Genomic DNA, 20046 nt, shown 5'->3' on the forward strand with positions numbered 1-20046 from the left:
CCAGCTCTACACTGATCCAGCTGATGGGACATTGGGAATACTCTCCAACGGCATACGTCCTCTAACCACTAGGGTGGCCGTTACACCACCTCTGGCCAGTTAAAGTATTATCTATATATACAGAGAGGGACAGCGCCACCTCTGGCCAGTTATAGTATTATCTATATATACAGAGAGGGACAGCGCCACCTCTGGCCAGTTATAGTATTATCTATATATACAGAGAGGGACAGCGCAACCTCTGGCCAGGTATAGTATTATCTATATATACAGAGAGGGACAGCGCAACCTCTGGCCAGTTATAGTATTATCTATATATACAGAGAGGGACAGCGCCACCTCTGGCCAGTTATAGTATTATCTATCTATATATACAGAGAGGGACAGCGCCACCTCTGGCCAGTTATAGTATTATCTATATATACAGAGAGGGACAGCGCCACCTCTGGCCAGTTATAGTATTATCTATATATACAGAGAGGGACAGCGCAACCTCTGGCCAGGTATAGTATTATCTATATATACAGAGAGGGACAGCGCAACCTCTGGCCAGTTATAGTATTATCTATATATACAGAGAGGGACAGCGCCACCTCTGGCCAGTTATAGTATTATCTATCTATATATACAGAGAGGGACAGCGCCACCTCTGGCCAGTTATAGTATTATCTATATATACAGAGAGGGACAGCGCCACCTCTGGCCAGTTATAGTATTATCTATATATACAGAGACGGACAGCGCCACCTCTGGCCAGTTATAGTATTATCTATATATACAGAGAGGGACAGCGCCACCTCTGGCCAGTTATAGTATTATCTATATATACAGAGAGGGACAGCGCCACCTCTGGCCAGTTATAGTATTATCTATATATACAGAGACGGACAGCGCCACCTCTGGCCAGTTATAGTATTATCTATATATACAGAGAGGGACAGCGCCACCTCTGGCCAGTTATAGTATTATCTATATATACAGAGACGGACAGCGCCACCTCTGGCCAGTTATAGTATTATCTATATACACAGAGAGAGACAGCGCCACCTCTGGCCAGTTATAGTATTATCTATATATACAGAGACGGACAGCGCCACCTCTGGCCAGTTATAGTATTATCTATATATACAGAGACGGACAGCGCCACCTCTGGCCAGTTATAGTATTATCTATATATACAGAGACGGACAGCGCCACCTCTGGCCAGTTATAGTATCTATATATACAGAGAGGGACAGCGCCACCTCTGGCCAGTTATAGTATTATCTATATGTAACGGAACGCAGTATATTAGTCCACGATATCCGTTGGTATCCTCAGGAAATCCACAGTCAAGACAGAAAGCACGGCAATATTCCCCATCCTCCCAATAACCGGACGAAACACAGTTTGGGAGTCAACTAACTCGCTTTATTCACAGACTTCCGTATTTATGCAGTTCCCCGTGCAAGGGGTTTCCTTACAGTTATTACAGGGGATTTCTCCCATCAGGCATTGCAATTATCCCAACAGGCATTGCTGCACGAGGGGGATACTCCCACTAAAATGGACGATTAAGTGGATTATCCCCTCGTGGAGCAAAACCGACAATTTATACAGAAATCTGTAGTTTATCCATTACAGCTCGCTTTTAGATGAATGACCGTTCGGTAGATAGCTGGGGTCGGTGGGCACATTTAGTGAGAATACCGCTCCGATCCCAGCTAAACTAACCGAACGCCGCACAAAATACATCCAAACAGGGAATTCGGTCTAAAAGTACCGAATATGTATGGGGCACATAATGTACTAAACGCGGTACTCCCCACCGCTCTGGAAGTCTAGCGGTGTTCGAATCATTGAGTAGCCGTTTTCGGTTCCAGGCTCTCGACGACCGAACACCGCTGCAGAGACAAAGGATCCAAGATGGCCGACCGCCGCATGGTCGGTAGCCGATCGGCGGCCACCAAGGAGAGCCTTTAAATACCGATTGCACCCGGAGTGCAATCGGTTACTTGGTGCCACACGACTGGTGAAAGTGTGGTCTACCTGGGGAGCCCATATTCGTACGGCGAACGGCTGTACATAGCATTATCACAGGTAACAACTTTCAGTATACATTCAGCCTATGGACAACCTACGATACATATAAGTCAGAAGTGGCTGGGTTTGCCACAATGCTCCCCCAGAACCAAGCCGGCATACACAGTCTGATCCCAACGGATCGGCTTGGGGATGTCCGGGGGAGTACTCACAGATCATTTTTCTAATTCTGTTTGTCTGGACAACCCGTCGGCGTTACCGTTTTGTTTTCCTGGTCGGTAATGGATGGTAAAGTCAAAGGGCTGCAGCGCCAAACTCCAGCGCAGCAGCCGGGCATTGTCTCCAGATACACGGTTTAGCCATACCAACGGGTTATGATCTGTGAGTAAGGAAAAAGGTTGTCCATACAAATACGGCTGTAACTTTTTAAGGGCCCACACCACGGCCAGGCATTCTTTCTCAATGGCGGCGTAGCTTACTTCGCGGGGTAATAACTTGCGGCTTAAGTAGGCTACGGGATGTTCTCCGCCATCGGCTCCCACTTGGCTCAGCACTGCCCCCAATCCAAACATTGAAGCGTCTGTGTGGACAAGAAATCTTTTAGTTGGATCAGGAGCCATTAACACAGGAGCATTAGTTAGTGCGGTCTTGAGCTGTTGGAATGCCTGCTCACACTCTGGGGCCCAGACAACCAGTCGGGGAAGGTTCTTTTTGGTCAGGTCCGTCAGGGGTTTAGCCAGGGTACTGTAGTCGGGTACAAATTTCCTATAATACCCTGCGGTCCCTAGAAACGCTAGCACCTGGGTTTTGGTCCTGGGGGTAGGCCACTTGGCCACGGCCTCAATTTTGGCTGGCTCGGGTCTCTGCTGCCCACACCCTACTCGGTGTCCTAGGTACTGTACCTCGGCCATCCCGATGTGGCACTTACTCGGTTTCAGCGTTAACCCCGCTCCCCCAATACGATCTAGGATCGCCCCTATATGTTGGAGGTGATCTTCCCAAGTCTGGCTGAAGATGGCTATGTCGTCCAGGTAGGCACAGGCATAGTCCTGGAAGCCGTCCAGTAGTCGATCTACCATCCGCTGAAAAGTAGCCGGAGCGTTTTTCATCCCGAAGGGCATGACCTTGAACTGGTACAGGCCAAACGGGGTGACAAACGCCGACTTGGGGATGGCATCATCGGCTAAAGGAATCTGCCAGTATCCCTTACATAAGTCAATTGTAGTGAGATACTGGCCCCGTGCCATTTTATCTAGCAGTTCGTCTATACGGGGCATCGGGTAGGCGTCAGACACGGTCTTGTCATTCAGCCTCCGGTAGTCAACGCAGAATCGGGTCGTGCCGTCCTTTTTAGGTACCAGGACTACCGGCGATGCCCAGGGGCTATCGGAGGGCTCGATAACCCCTAACTGCAGCATCTCATCCAGCTCGGCCTTCATATGAGTCCGGACTGATTCCGGGACCCTATATGGGGCCTGCCGCATAGGTAGCTGTCCCGGGGTTTCAACCCGGTGGGTGGCCAGCGGAGTGTACCCAGGTACATTAGAGAACGTAGCCCCTTTAGCTACGATCAGCGCCTGTATCTGGGCACGCTTACGAGGGCTTAGCCGCTCCCCCAGTTGAACCCCCCGGGAGGGCTCTACCGGCTCTTCCTGTTCTAGCAGATCAGGTAATGGTAAGTTCTCCTGATCTTCCATGGCTGAGGCACAGATTGCCGTCACATCCTCTACCCGCTCGTGGTAGGGTTTGAGCAGGTTGACGTGAAGCATGCGTCTCTTCCCTACCCCGGAGCAGGGGCCAATCACATAGGTAGTGTCGCATCGCTGCTCCACTACCTGGTATGGGCCTTGCCAGATGGCCTGCAGCTTATCGGCGCGGACAGGTTTTAAAATTAAAACCTTCTGCCCCACTTGAAAGCTGCGGTCTCTGGCTCCCCTATCGTACCATCGCCGCTGACGTTGTTGGGCCGCCTGGAGGTTGGTGTGTACGGCCTGGGTTAGCGCCTCCAGTCGGTCTCGGAACTCCAGTACGTACGATACTATAGGGGTTTCGCTAGCGATACTCTCCCCCTCCCAGTGCTCCCTAATTAAGTTTAAAGGTCCCCGTACTCTCCTCCCGAACAGTAGTTCGAATGGGGAGAACCCGGTCGATTCTTGGGGAACCTCTCTATACGCAAAGAGCAGGTGAGGTAGAAACCTCTCCCAGTCTTTGTGGGTCTCCCCGAACGTCCGAAGCATCTGCTTCAGCGTCCCATTGAAGCGTTCGCATAGTCCATTGGACTGGGGGTGGTAGGCTGAATTGACTATGGGCTTAATGCCACACACTTTCCACATCTGTTGGGTAACCTCAGCAGTAAATTGGGTGCCTCGGTCAGATATTATCTCCTGGGGGAACCCTACTCGGGAAAATACCTTTATGAGAGCTTCCGCCACGGTTTCAGCGTGAATGTTAGAGAGGGCTACCGCTTCGGGATATCGGGTGGCGTAGTCCACCACAGTTAAAATATATTTCTTCCCAGAAGGACTGGGTTTTGGCAGGGGCCCTATTATATCGACTGCGACCCTGCTGAAGGGTTCGGCGATAATGGGAAGGGGACATAACTTGGCCTTGTGGCGATCCCCTCGTTTTCCTACTCTCTGGCAGACGTCGCAGGATGTGCAATATTGTCGCACATCCTGTGAGATTCCGGGCCAGAAAAACGCGTGCGTTAGGCGGTACCGGGTACGGGTCATCCCTAGGTGCCCTGATAAGGGGATATCATGAGCAATTCTGAGCAGCTCCTGCCTATACTTCCGAGGTACCACTAGTTGTTTGTTCGTTAAGGTGACGGACCCCCCCACGTCCTTGGCCGTGACACGGTACAGTAACTCTTTTTCCCACGTGAAATGCTCCCCCTCTAGCCCGGCCTGTACAGCTTGTGCCCGGTCCCTATAGACTTGTAGAGTGGGATCGGTCTGTACTTCGGTGATAAAGGTAGTCGGGGTATCCCAGGATATGTAAGTCGGGTGAGGGTCGTGGTCTCTTACCTGAGCCTCAGAGTGTATCGGTGTAGCCGTGGTGCGTGCCTGTTGCCGTGTGGTTACCGGATGGGCTTCCTGGTAGGGTGCCTGAGGAACAAAGGCAGAGGTCATCTGACCCAAATCATTCCCTAACACAACATCCGCTGGTAAGTTCTGCATTAGTCCCACTTCTATTGTCCCCTCTCCCGCACCCCAGTTCAAATGTACTTTCGCCGTGGGTAGCCGGTATACAGCTCCCCCGGCTACCCGAACGGCCACTGATCCGCCGGTATGCGTGCCCTCTGAAACCAAATGGGGGGCTACCAGGGTTAAGGTAGCTCCCGAATCTCGCAGACCCTGCACTTCGGTCCCCTCCAGAGTTACTAGTTGTCGGTGATGTTGCCGGTTATCAGTGGCTCGGACCGACATGACCTCGTGCAATATGCCCAGAGGTTCCTCCGCCTGCACACTCCATACATCCTGAGTGGCGGAGTCCCTATGGTAATGGTGAGCAGCCGCCCTGGGTGCTGGGTTTGGACGGCCCTGAGTCCAGGTGGGCCGGCTGCGATTCTGGTTGCACTCTCGGGCCATATGCCCCCATTGTTTGCAGGAATGGCATTGGATGTTTGCCCGCCCGTTGTATCTGGACGGTGGTGGTATCTGTCCTTGTGAGGGACGGAACGGGGCAGCGGTGGGTGCTAGGGGTGTTGTAGCGCTAGGTAGTCCTGGGGGTCGGGAGTAGCTTTTGGCTACGGGTCCCTGGGGTCTCCGGGCATCGAAATGTTGATCGGCCAATCTAGCCGCTTCCGTTAGGGTAAGGGGTTTCCTATCCCGTACCCATTCTTGCGTCTCCGGGGATAGTCCATTAAAAAATTGTTCCAGCAACATCAGCTGGCGTAATTCCTCCATGGTGGTGGCGTTGCTGGCCTGGATCCACCCTTGGGAGGCTTGATCTAATTTGTGTGCCCATTCTGCGTGCGAATCTCGCTCTGGTTTGCGTAAGTGTCGGAACTTGCGCCGGTATGCCTCCGGGGTAATGGCATACCTCTCCAAGATTGCACGCTTTACTTTGGCATAATCTTTGCTGTCCTCACTGGGTACAGCACGGTACGCTTCGGCTGCCCGACCTGCTAGTTTGCTTGCTAGCAGTTGCACCCATACGGACCGTTCTAGCTCATGCAGATCACACAGTCTTTCAAAGTCCTGCAAGTACCCGTCTATCTCGTCCTTTTCCTCGCAAAAAGCCCTGAAGGCCTGGTACGGGATCTTGGGCTTTACTGGGTTGTAGAGTGACCCTGGGTTTGACTCGGTTCGAGCCAGGGTGTGTTGCGGGCTGTGTGCCATAACGTATTCCTGTACATTTGCCATTACCATATTTAACATGGCATCTGATACCGGTTGCGGCAAAAACGCTAGCCTGGTCCTCATCTCTCTTTCATAGAGTGTTTCCTCCATAACTACCGGGGGGGTAGCGCTGCGGGCTTGGTCTCCCTCCATCAGCTCGGCAATGATTGTCGCCTTGTTTTTGCTGCTGGCTACTTTCCCTCTGGCTTCCAGTAGTTCCTTTAACGTCTGTCGCTTCAGTATGGTATAGTCAATCTCCATACGAATTGCCTTTGCTTTCCTCGTTCGGTAGTTCCAGTTACACGAACTCTGTTTTTCGGCTGTAAGGTTCGGATCCCGTCGCTTGCCACCAATTGTAACGGAACGCAGTATATTAGTCCACGATATCCGTTGGTATCCTCAGGAAATCCACAGTCAAGACAGAAAGCACGGCAATATTCCCCATCCTCCCAATAACCGGACGAAACACAGTTTGGGAGTCAACTAACTCGCTTTATTCACAGACTTCCGTATTTATGCAGTTCCCCGTGCAAGGGGTTTCCTTAGTTATTACAGGGGATTTCTCCCATCAGGCATTGCAATTATCCCAACAGGCATTGCTGCACGAGGGGGATACTCCCACTAAAATGGACGATTAAGTGGATTATCCCCTCGTGGAGCAAAACCGACAATTTATACAGAAATCTGTAGTTTATCCATTACAGCTCGCTTTTAGATGAATGACCGTTCGGTAGATAGCTGGGGTCGGTGGGCACATTTAGTGAGAATACCGCTCCGATCCCAGCTAAACTAACCGAACGCCGCACAAAATACATCCAAACAGGGAATTCGGTCTAAAAGTACCGAATATGTATGGGGCACATAATGTACTAAACGCGGTACTCCCCACCGCTCTGGAAGTCTAGCGGTGTTCGAATCATTGAGTAGCCGTTTTCGGTTCCAGGCTCTCGACGACCGAACACCGCTGCAGAGACAAAGGATCCAAGATGGCCGACCGCCGCATGGTCGGTAGCCGATCGGCGGCCACCAAGGAGAGCCTTTAAATACCGATTGCACCCGGAGTGCAATCGGTTACTTGGTGCCACACGACTGGTGAAAGTGTGGTCTACCTGGGGAGCCCATATTCGTACGGCGAACGGCTGTACATAGCATTATCACAGGTAACAACTTTCAGTATACATTCAGCCTATGGACAACCTACGATACATATAAGTCAGAAGTGGCTGGGTTTGCCACACTATATATACAGAGAGGGACAGCGCCACCTCTGGCCAGTTATAGTATTATCTATATATACAGAGAGGGACAGCGCCACCTCTGGCCAGTTATAGTATTATCTATATATACAGAGACGGACAGCGCCACCTCTGGCCAGTTATAGTATTATCTATATATACAGAGACGGACAGCGCCACCTCTGGCCAGTTATAGTATTATCTATATATACAGAGAGGGACAGCGCCACCTCTGGCCAGTTATAGTATTATCTATATATACAGAGACGGACAGCGCCACCTCTGGCCAGTTATAGTATTATCTATATATACAGAGAGGGACAGCGCCACCTCTGGCCAGTTATAGTATTATCTATATATACAGAGACGGACAGCGCCACCTCTGGCCAGTTATAGTATTATCTATATATACAGAGAGGGACAGCGCCACCTCTGGCCAGTTATAGTATTATCTATATATACAGAGACGGACAGCGCCACCTCTGGCCAGTTATAGTATTATCTATATATACAGAGACGGACAGCGCCACCTCTGGCCAGTTATAGTATTATCTATATATACAGAGAGGGACAGCGCCACCTCTGGCCAGTTATAGTATTATCTATATATACAGAGACGGACAGCGCCACCTCTGGCCAGTTATAGTATTATCTATATATACAGAGAGGGACAGCGCCACCTCTGGCCAGTTATAGTATTATCTATATATACAGAGAGGGACAGCGCCACCTCTGGCCAGTTATAGTATTATCTATATATACAGAGAGGGACAGCGCCACCTCTGGCCAGTTATAGTATTATCTATATATACAGAGAGGGACAGCGCCACCTCTGGCCAGTTATAGTATTATCTATATATACAGAGAGGGACAGCGCCACCTCTGGCCAGTTATAGTATTATCTATATATACAGAGAGGGACAGCGCCACCTCTGGCCAGTTATAGTATTATCTATATATACAGAGAGGGACAGCGCCACCTCTGGCCAGTTATAGTATTATCTATATATTCAGAGAGGGACAGCGCCACCTCTGGCCAGTTATAGTATTATCTATATATACAGAGAGGGACAGCGCCACCTCTGGCCAGTTATAGTATTATCTATATATACAGAGAGGGACAGCGCCACCTCTGGCCAGTTATAGTATTATCTATATATACAGAGAGGGACAGCGCCACCTCTGGCCAGTTATAGATAAAAATTACAAAAATAAGTGCTCTCTGTCTGTAAATAAAGCTGCAGTTCACCAACAAGGTGTTCCCTCAACCTTGTGCATAACAAGACAAATATACAAAGAAAGGTGAACAGCGCTAGCGGTATACACAGATATATATATATTTACATACGTAATTGGAGATATTCCTCGATGGTATAACTTAAAAGAGAAGAACAGAATGCAATAATAGTGCAATATGTATTGTTGATATAGTGGATGATAAAAAATTATATAAAATTCTCACTCACACTTTTAAGAGCTTTATAAGCTCAATGTCAAGAGCCTGGATGGAATAATCCCCGTCTATGGATTTCTTGGTGTGCAATCTTCTAGGTGAACTTTGTAGGTGTGAGGTTTCCGTGGTATATGGAAAAAGAGAGTACAAAAGACCAATGGTACAGATAGTAGGTGTATATGCAGTGCAAACAAAAGAGAACCTACTTACATAGACTAGAGCAATGGACCTGCTCTAGTTTAAACAGCTTCAGGTGGAACAATCCCCACCTAAGGATGTACTGGACCCAAATGTAGCAGCAGCAGGATGAGGTAGGAAGTAGGACTAAAATTAGACTGGGTAATGTAAAAATGTATATACTTTATTTTATCAAAAAATATTTTTAAAAGTGAATAACAAATATATAAAATACCAGTCAAGATAAAATATTAAAAGTCCGTGGTTCTTCCTCACTTAACGCGTTTCGCCTTGGCTTTTTCAAAAGTGCATGTCTGCTGCAGGGGGTCCTCTCGGTTATAAGTCCTCTGTGATTGTGGAAATGGATTCCGGTGTGTAAATTGCGTCACTTCCGGTTTCGTCGCGATGACGCGAACAGGAAGTGCTTCGGGCGCCATTTTGGATATGGGCAAAAAGTCTGTGAGTGCCCACAAAACGGCACAGTGGTTAGCACATAAAAGTAACATGTTAGATAGATATTTACTCATAGAGAAAGGGTAAATGTTATGCTAGTACAGATGTTTAAACATGCAGGGGAGGCATAGAGATATTGCATACAGATACTGTTTAAATGAACGTCTGGGCATTAATATTGTATATACTGATATATGCAGTCTAAATAAAATATAGAAGGTAAAATAATAGTAAAATAGAGATATGGAATAATAGAAACAAGGTATGTGAATAAAATAATTGTTAGCAACACTAAGTGCATCTTCAAATGTGACCAAAAACAAGATTAAAACATAAGATACTTAAAACATTATAGAGAGAATATTTATAAAAAATGAATCAGATCGAATTCTATATTCAGCCCACTGGGGTGGAGGGTATCTAAACGGTAAACCCATTCCATTTCTAGTCTTCCAATATTTCTAATGATGTCTCCTTCTCTCCAGTGTGGCTTGTATTTTGCAATCCCTATAAATTTTAGAAGGCTGGGGTCTTTATTATGTTGTAAAAAATGTGCGGACACTGAGTGGTTTTTATAGCCCTTTTCGATGTTTCGGCAGTGTTCGCTGATGCGTATCTTTAGTGGACGTATGGTTCTTCCAATATATTGGAGTCCACAGGGGCATTCTAATAGGTAGACCACATTGTTGCTATTGCACGTAATGATTTCATTTATATTAAAACTTTTTCCATTTCTGTGGGATTTAAAATTTAAAGTGCACTTGTCCATTATGTGTGTTTTTTTACAGGCTATACATGTGTTACACTTATAAAAGCCTTTGTTAATGGTAAGGAAATTATTTTTACAGATATTTTGATTTTTTTGTAAAAATTTTTGTCAGCTGTAATTTTAAGTTGGGGGCACCTCTGAATATTATGGTGGGTTTCTCTGGTAGGGATTTTTTTAAAATTGGATCTTCTTTGAGTAAATGCCAGTTTTTATTGATAATTTTTTTAATATGTTTATTTTTATTATTATAACGGGTTGTGATCTGTGAGCAAGGAGAATGGTTGTCCATACAAATAAGGTTGTAACTTTTTGAGGGCCCACACCACGGCCAGGCATTCCTTCTCGATGGCGGCGTAGCTTACTTCCCTTGGTAGTAATTTTCTGCTTAAGTAAGCTACGGGATGTTCTCCGCCATCAGCTCCCACTTGGCTCAGTACTGCCCCCAATCCAAACATGGAAGCGTCTGTGTGAACAAGAAATCGTTTAGTTGGATCAGGGGCAGTTAACACAGGAGCCTTAGTTAATGCAGTTTTTAGTTCATGGAATGCCTGTTCACACTCTGGGGCCCAGTTGACCTGTCGTGGCAAGTTTTTCTTGGTCAAGTCCGTCAGGGGTTTGGCCAGGGCGCTGTAATTGGGCACAAATTTTCTGTAGTAACCAGCGGTACCAAGGAACGCCAATACTTGTGTCTTTGTCCTGGGGGTAGGCCACTTAGCTACTGCCTCTATCTTGGCCAGTTCGGGCCTCTGCTGTCCGCATCCTACCCTGTGTCCCAGGTACTGCACCTCTGCCATCCCTATGTGACACTTGCTAGGTTTTAGGGTCAGCCCTGCCTCTCCAATACGGTCAATGACCACACTAATATGTTTCAAATGATCTGACCAGGTCTGGCTATAAATGGCTATATCATCTAAGTACGCACAGGCGTACTCTTGGAACCCGTCCAGTAGCCGATCTACCATCCTCTGAAAGGTAGCCGGAGCGTTTTTCATCCCGAAAGGCATGACCCGAAATTGATACAGGCCAAACGGGGTGACAAACGCCGACTTGGGGATGGCCTCCTTGGCTAGTGGAATCTGCCAGTATCCCTTACACAGATCAATGGTAGTGAGATACTGGCCTCTTGCCATCCTATCTAGCAGCTCGTCTATACGGGGCATCGGGTAGGCGTCAGACACTGTTTTGTCATTGAGCCTCCGGTAGTCTACACAAAACCGCGTGGTGCCATCCTTATTGGGTACTAGGATGTGCCCACTCAAGTGCTTTATCGGTAAGTTGGTGCATAAGGAACCCCACTTTAGACCTATCTGTGGGAAAGGAACGTGGATACATCTCAAAGTGGAATTCTATTTGATTAATGAAACCTCTGCATGTCTTAGATTCCCCTCCATACCTTGAAGGAGGTGTTAAATGGGCCGAAGTATTAGGCAAAGCAGATACTTCAGGAGGAAGGGGTGTAGGAGGGTTAGGTGTGGTTGCTGGAATAGTTCTAGAAAAACATGTCTGAAGAGCCTGGGCTATCTGATCCATATGGTGATCCTGCTCTAAAAATCTAGCCTCATGAGAAGCCATCTGCTGAGCTAAATCTGCGGGAGTCCATGGCCCTATTGTAATGTAACGAGAATATACCCCAGATACGTCTACCGGACCTTAGAATGGCCGGACTCGACGTATATGAGAGCAGACAGAGTCAGGAACGATCCGAGGTCAAGGGCACAAAGAGACAGCGTAAACTAGGACTAGCCGGGGTCTGGTACACAGTAAACAGCAAGCCGGCAAACAGAACAGATAAGGATAAAGAGATAACGTAGTCAGAAACAAAGCCAAGGTCAATATGAAGGAACACAACTGAACACAAGAAGCGCTAAAGGGAACTGCAACAGAAACCACGATAGGGCAGGGAGTAAAGGAAGAGGTAAGTTTAACCCCTTAAGGACCAAGCTTCTGGAATAAAAGGGAATCATGACATGTCACACATGTCATGTGTCCTTAAGGGGTTAAATAGCTTCTATACTAATGTGATTGGCTCCTGTCATATCCACGCCACCAAAAGGTAAGTGTATGGGGAGTGTGGCATGACAGGGGCCAATGGGAGTCTTTTGGCAATTTAGGCTCCCACTGTCTCTTTAAGAGCACGCCTGAGACTCGCGGCGCGCTCTTAGATTCAGGCCGGGACACGTGACCGCTTCTCGCGGTCACTGCCCGCATTCCTATTGAAGTCATCGGATGAGCCGTGCGCGGCTCGTGCAGCAGCAGGACCGCGCGCGGCTCGAAGAGAGGACCGCGGCCGGCCCCTGGATAAGGTAAGTAACGCTACATAAACTCAGATATTCTAAGGACCGATAATATATTGGCCTATATTTAATGGAATGGTGTTAAGTTATATTTTAACCATAGGTTATTCTATAACTTGTAGTCTGAAGGCTGCATACACTAGCCTGCTGTAACACATACACACATTACTGCTCAAATAGACATACATTTTAACATTTTAAACATTATAGACACACACTGCAGCACATACGGATAAACGTTTCAACATACACTGCAGCACATATAGACACATATTATACACATATACACAATGCAGCACATATAGACACTCATTACATTACATACAGACACATATTTTGGCATATACAGACAAACATTACATCTGAAAATTACACATTGCACCAAATCAGACACACACTGCAGCACACACACAGAAAAAACATTGCAGCACACACAGACACACATTACTTTACATACAGACACACATTGCAGGACACACACACATATTACAACACACAGACACACATTACAACACATATAGACACACAGATTTATAGTCCTTTTTGAGATGTCCAGGGTTAACTATACTTCATGTGAGATGCACAGAGCTGTGCGTGTTAAATTATCTGTGATTCCCTCTCCAGTAAGAGAGGAAAATTAAATAAACTCAAATTTTCAGAAAAAAAAATCATCAGACCATAACGCAAACTCTTTGTAAGTACAGAGATCTAATCCTATTTCTGTTTCACACGACTGCATTTTAGAGAGCATCTGTCTGTATCTAGCCACGAATCATACTTTCCTACCAGCGTGGATATCACTGACTCAGCTCAGACACTATAATAAAAAGCCTACCTAGGTCCTCATATACCCACCTCAGGTTCCTATCCCTCCAGACAATGAAATGATGCATCCATTCTGGGGATCATTTATTCAGCAGGAAATTAAAACATTGCCACAAACCTACCACCAGACACCCCAATACAGCACCAATGGGTGGAGGTTCTTTAACACCAAGAGATACAATGTAAAACTAATAAAATATAGTGTGATACATACCATATTATAATGATATATAGTGTGATACATACCATATTATAATGATATATAGTGTGATACATACCATATTATAATGATATATAGTGTGATACATACCATATTATAATGATATATAGTGTGATACAAACCATATTATAATGATATATAGTGTGATACATACCATATTATGATATATAGTGTGATACATACCATATTATAATGATATATAGTGTGATACATACCATATTATAATGTTATATAGTGTGATACATACCATATTATAATGATATATAGTGTGATAGATACCATATTATAATGATATATAGTGTTATACATACCATATTATAATGATATATAGTGTGATACATACCATATTATAATGATATATAGTGTGATAGATACCATATTATAAGGATATATAGTGTGATAGATACCATATTATAATGATATATAGTGTGATAGATACCATATTATAATGATATATAGTGTGATACATACCATATTATAATGATATATAGTGTGATACATACCATATTATAATGATATATAGTGTGACAGATACCATATTATTATGATATATAGTGTGACAGATACCATATTATAATGATATATAGTGTAATACATACCATATTATAATGATATATAGTGTGATAGATACCATATTATAATGATATATAGTGTGATACATGCCATATTATAATGATATATAGTGTGATACATGCCATATTATAATGATATATAGTGTGATACATGCCATATTATAATGATATATAGTGTGATACATACCATATTATAATGATATATAGTGTGATACATACCATATTATAATGATATATAGTGTGATACATACCATATTATAATGATATATAGTGTGATACATACCATATTATAATGATATATAGTGTGATACATACCATATTATAATGATATATAGTGTGATACATACCATATTATAACTAGAAAAACTACAATTTCTGGGGAAATTGTGTGAAGTGTTCTTGCCTCCACCAGTAGTCTGCAACTGGAGTGGGCGGAGTAACGGTTATCATTTATATAGCACATTTAATTGCAACGTTGTTGCCCAAAGTGCTTCACAGTTACATTAAAACATACAGTTATAAAAACATTAGCAGGTGTAAAAGGCTTTGTCTATGACATCACTTGCTGCTGCAGCCTGGCACAGGTCAGAGTATTTTGCGGTTGCCATCTTCAAACGGTCGTATTTTAATCCTACAGCGAAGAGCTTTATATTGTGAGAATCACAAGACCCAGACCTACATTTTGTACATTTTGTATAGTATGTCTCTGAGATATTAACAATGAAGGCACAGTAGCAGTTTAGAAATTGCCCTTCAAATGTGAGCTTTGCAGAGTGGAGTTTCAATGAATGTCAATGGACGGCGTGAGTTGCAAACAAATGGTCATATTGTTAAAACTATCAGGACTATGGCTTAGCTGTGGACATTTTTAGTGGCAGCAGGGATAGCTGAACGTTTTGATATAAGATTTGTGTAGGTGGGCCTGAAAATGAGCGAGTGGTGGCAGTTTAGAAATCATGTCCTGATTTTTCAGCTTTTGCCAGCTCCCACTCTAGCTTTGCCATTCATTCCTATGGGACAAATTTCGCCACAAGAACCACGATATTCCGAGAACCATTCGGCGAAACGTTCCACAAAGTAATAGCAATCCGATCGGGAACAACCTTCACGTTTTGGTATATTTTTGTCTATGTAGTGTAAAAACTGTGGGAGGAGTTAGGGTGGCAAATTTGGCTATAATAAGAATAATAATAACTAGAAAAGCTACAATTTCTGGGGAAATTGTGTGAAGTGTTCTTGCCTCCACCAGTAGTCTACAACTGGAGTGGGCAGAGTAACTGTTATTATTTATTTATATAGCACATTTAATTACAACGTTGTTGCACAGTTACATTAAAACATACATTTATAAAAACATTAGCAGGCCCTGTCTATGACATCACTTGCTGCAGAATCCTTGCACAGGTCAGAGTATTTTGGCGGTTGCCATCTTCAAACGGTCATATTTTAAAAACTATAAATCCTACAGCAAAGAGCTTTATATTGTGAGAATCACAAGACCCAGACCTACATTTTGATGCACAGTATGTCTCTGCAATATTAACAATGAAGGCACAGTCGCAGTTTAGAAATTGCCCTTCAAATGTGAGCTTTGCAGAGTGGATTTTCAATGAATGTCAATGGACAGCGTGAGTTGCAAACAAATGGTCATATTTTGAAATCTTTCAGGACTATGGCTTAACTGTGGACATTTTTAGTGGCAGCAGGGATAGCTGAACGTTTTGATATAAGATTTGTGTAGGTGGGCCTGAAAATGAGGGAGTAGTGGCAGTTTAGAAATCATGTCCTGATTTTTCAGCTTTTGCCAGCTACCACTCTAGCTTTGCCATTCATTCCTATGGGACAAATTTCGCCACAAGAACTACGATATTCCGAGAACCATTCAGCGAAACGTTCCACAAAGTAATAGCAACGCGATCGGGAACAATCTGCACGTTTTGGTAAATTTTTGTCTATGTAGTGTAAAAACTGTGGGAGGAGTTAGGGTGGCAAATTTGGCTATAATTGTGTGAAGTGTTCTTGCCTCCATCAGTAGTCTACAACTAGAGTGGGCGGAGTAACTGTTAGTATTTATTTATATAGCACATTTAATTGCAATGTTGTTGCCCAAAGTGCTTCACAGTTACATTAAAACATACAGTTATAAAAAATTAGCAGGTGTAAAAGGCTTTGTCTTTGACATCACTTGCTGCTGCAGCCTTGCACAGGTCAGAGTATTTTGGCGGTTGCCATCTTCAAACAGTCGTATTTTAAAAACTATAAATCCTACAGTGAAGAGCTTTATATTGTGAGAATCACAAGACCCAGACCTACATTTTGATGTATAGTATGTCTCTGAGATATTAACAATGAAGGCACAGTCGCAGTTTAGAAATTGCCCTTCAAATGTGAGCTTTGCAGAGTGGAGTTTCAATGAATGTCAATGGAAGGCGTGAGTTGCAAACAAATGGTCATATTGTGAAAACTATCAGGACTATGGCTTAGCCGTGGACATTTCTAGTGGCAGCAGGGATAGCTGAACGTTTTGATATAAGATTTGTGTAGGTGGGCCTGAAAATGAGGGAGTGGTGGCAGTTTAGAAATCATGTCCTGATTTTTCAGCTTTTGCCAGCTCCCACTCTAGCTTTGCCATTCATTCCTATGGGCCAAATTTCGCCACAACAACGACGATATTCCGTGAACCATTCGGCGAAACGTTCCACAAAGTAATAGCAATCCGATCGGGAACAATCTGCACGTTTTGGTATATTTTTGTCTATGTAGTGTAAAAACTGTGGGAGGAGTTAGGGTGGCAAATTTGGCTATAATAAGAATAATAAGAATAATAATAATAATATATATGTGAGATAACATTAAGTGGTCTTGCTATGCAAGAACACTTAATAATAATAACTAGAAAAGCTACAATTTCTGGGGAAATTGTGTGAAGTGTTCTTGCCTCCATCAGTAGTCTACAACTAGAGTGGGCGGAGTAACTGTTAGTATTTATTTATATAGCACATTTAATTGCAATGTTGTTGCCCAAAGTGCTTCACAGTTACATTAAAACATACAGTTATAAAAAATTAGCAGGTGTAAAAGGCTTTGTCTATGACATCACTTGCTGCTGCAGCCTTGCACAGGTCAGAGTATTTTGGCGGTTGCCATCTTCAAACGGTCGTATTTAAAAAACTATAAATCCTACAGTGAAGAGCTTTATATTGTGAGAATCACAAGACCCAGACCTACATTTTGATGTATAGTATGTCTCTGGAATATTAACAATGAAGGCACAGTCGCAGTTTAGAAATTGCCCTTCAAATGTGAGCTTTGCAGAGTGGAGTTTCAATGAATGTCAATGGAAGGCGTGAGTTGCAAACAAATGGTCATATTGTGAAAACTATCAGGACTATGGCTTAGCCGTGGACATTTCTAGTGGCAGCAGGGATAGCTGAACGTTTTGATATAAGATTTGTGTAGGTGGGCCTGAAAATGAGGGAGTGGTGGCAGTTTAGAAATCATGTCCTGATTTTTCAGCTTTTGCCAGCTCCCACTCTAGCTTTGCCATTCATTCCTATGGGACAAATTTCGCCACAAGAACGACGATATTCCGTGAACCATTCGGCGAAACATTCCACAAAGTAATAGCAATCCGATCGGGAACAATCTGCACGTTTTGGTATATTTTTGTCTATGTAGTGTAAAAACTGTGGGAGGAGTTAGGGTGGCAAATTTGGCTATAATAAGAATAATAAGAATAATAATAATAATATATATGTGAGATAACATTAAGTGGTCTTGCTATGCAAGAACACTTAATAACTAGAAAAGCTACAATTTCTGGGGAAATTGTGAAGTGTTCTTGCCTCCACCAGTAGTCTACAACTGGAATGGGCGGAGTAACTGTTATTATTTATTTATATAGCACATTTAATTGCAGCATTGTTGTCCAAAGTGCTTCACAGTTACATTAAAACATCCAGTTATAAAAACATTAGCAGGTGTAAAAGGCTTTGTCTATGACATCACTTGCTGCTGCAGCCTTGCACAGGTCAGAGTATTTTGGCGGTTGCCATCTTCAAACGGTCGTATTTTAAAAACTATAAATCCTACAGTGAAGAGCTTTATATTGTGAGAATCACAAGACCCAAACCTACATTTTGATGCATAGTATGTCTCTGCAATATTAACAATGAAGGCACAGTCGCAGTTTAGAAATTGCCCTTCAAATGTGAGCTTTGCAGAGTGGAGTTTCAATGAATGTCAATGGACTGCGTGAGTTGCAAACAAATGGTCATATTGTGAAAACTATAAGGACTATGGTTTAGCTGTGGACATTTCTAGTGGCAGCAGGGATAGCTGAACGTTTTGATATAAGATTTGTGTAGGTGGGCCTGAAAATGAGGGAGTGGTGGCAGTTTAGAAATCATGTCCTGATTTTTCAGCTTTTGCCAGCTCCCACTCTAGCTTTGCCATTCATTCCTATGGGACAAATTTCGCCACAAGAACGACAATATTCCGTGAACAATTCAGCGAAACGTTCCACAAAGTAATAGCACACCAATCGGGAACAATCCGCACGTTTCGGTATATTTTTGTCTATGTAGTGTAAAAACTGTGGGAGGAGTTAGGGTGGTAAATTTGGCAATAATAATAATAATATACCGTATATGTGCGATAACAGTAAGTGGTCTTGCTATGCAAGACCACTTAATGATATATAGTGTAATACATACCATATTATAATGATATATAGTGTGATACATACCATATTATAATGATATATAGTGTGATACATACCATATTATAATGATATATAGTGTGATACATACCATATTATAATGATATATAGTGTGATACATACCATATTATAATGATATATAGTGTGATACATACCATATTATAATGATATATAGTGTGATACATACCATATTATAATGATATATAGTGTGATACATACCATATTATAATGATATATAGTGTGATACATACCATATTATAATGATATATAGTGTGATACATACCATATTATAATGATATATAGTGTGATACATACCATATTATAATGATATATAGTGTGATACATACCATATTATAATGATATATAGTGTGATACATACCATATTATAATGATATATAGTGTGATACATACCATATTATAATGATATATAGTGTGATACATACCATATTATAATGATATATAGTGTGATACATACCATATTATAATGATATATAGTGTGATACATACCATATTATAATGATATATAGTGTGATACATACCATATTATAATGATATATAGTGTGATACATACCATATTATAATGATATATAGTGTGATACATACCATATTATAATGATATATAGTGTGATACATACCATATTATAATGATATATAGTGTGATACATACCATATTATAATTAAGTGTTCTTGCATAGCAAGACCACTTAATGTTATCTCACATATATATTATTATTATTATTCTTATTATTCTTATTATAGCCAAATTTGCCACCCTAACTCCTCCCACAGTTTTTACACTACATAGACAAAAATATACCAAAACGTGCAGATTGTTCCCGATCGGATTGCTATTACTTTGTGGAACGTTTCGCCGAATGGTTCACGGAATATCGTCGTTCTTGTGGCGAAATTTGTCCCATAGGAATGAATGGCAAAGCTAGAGTGGGAGCTGGCAAAAGCTGA

The sequence above is a fragment of the Pelobates fuscus genome, chromosome 6, assembly GCF_036172605.1.
Source record: "Pelobates fuscus isolate aPelFus1 chromosome 6, aPelFus1.pri, whole genome shotgun sequence".
NCBI classification, from domain to species: domain Eukaryota; kingdom Metazoa; phylum Chordata; class Amphibia; order Anura; family Pelobatidae; genus Pelobates; species Pelobates fuscus.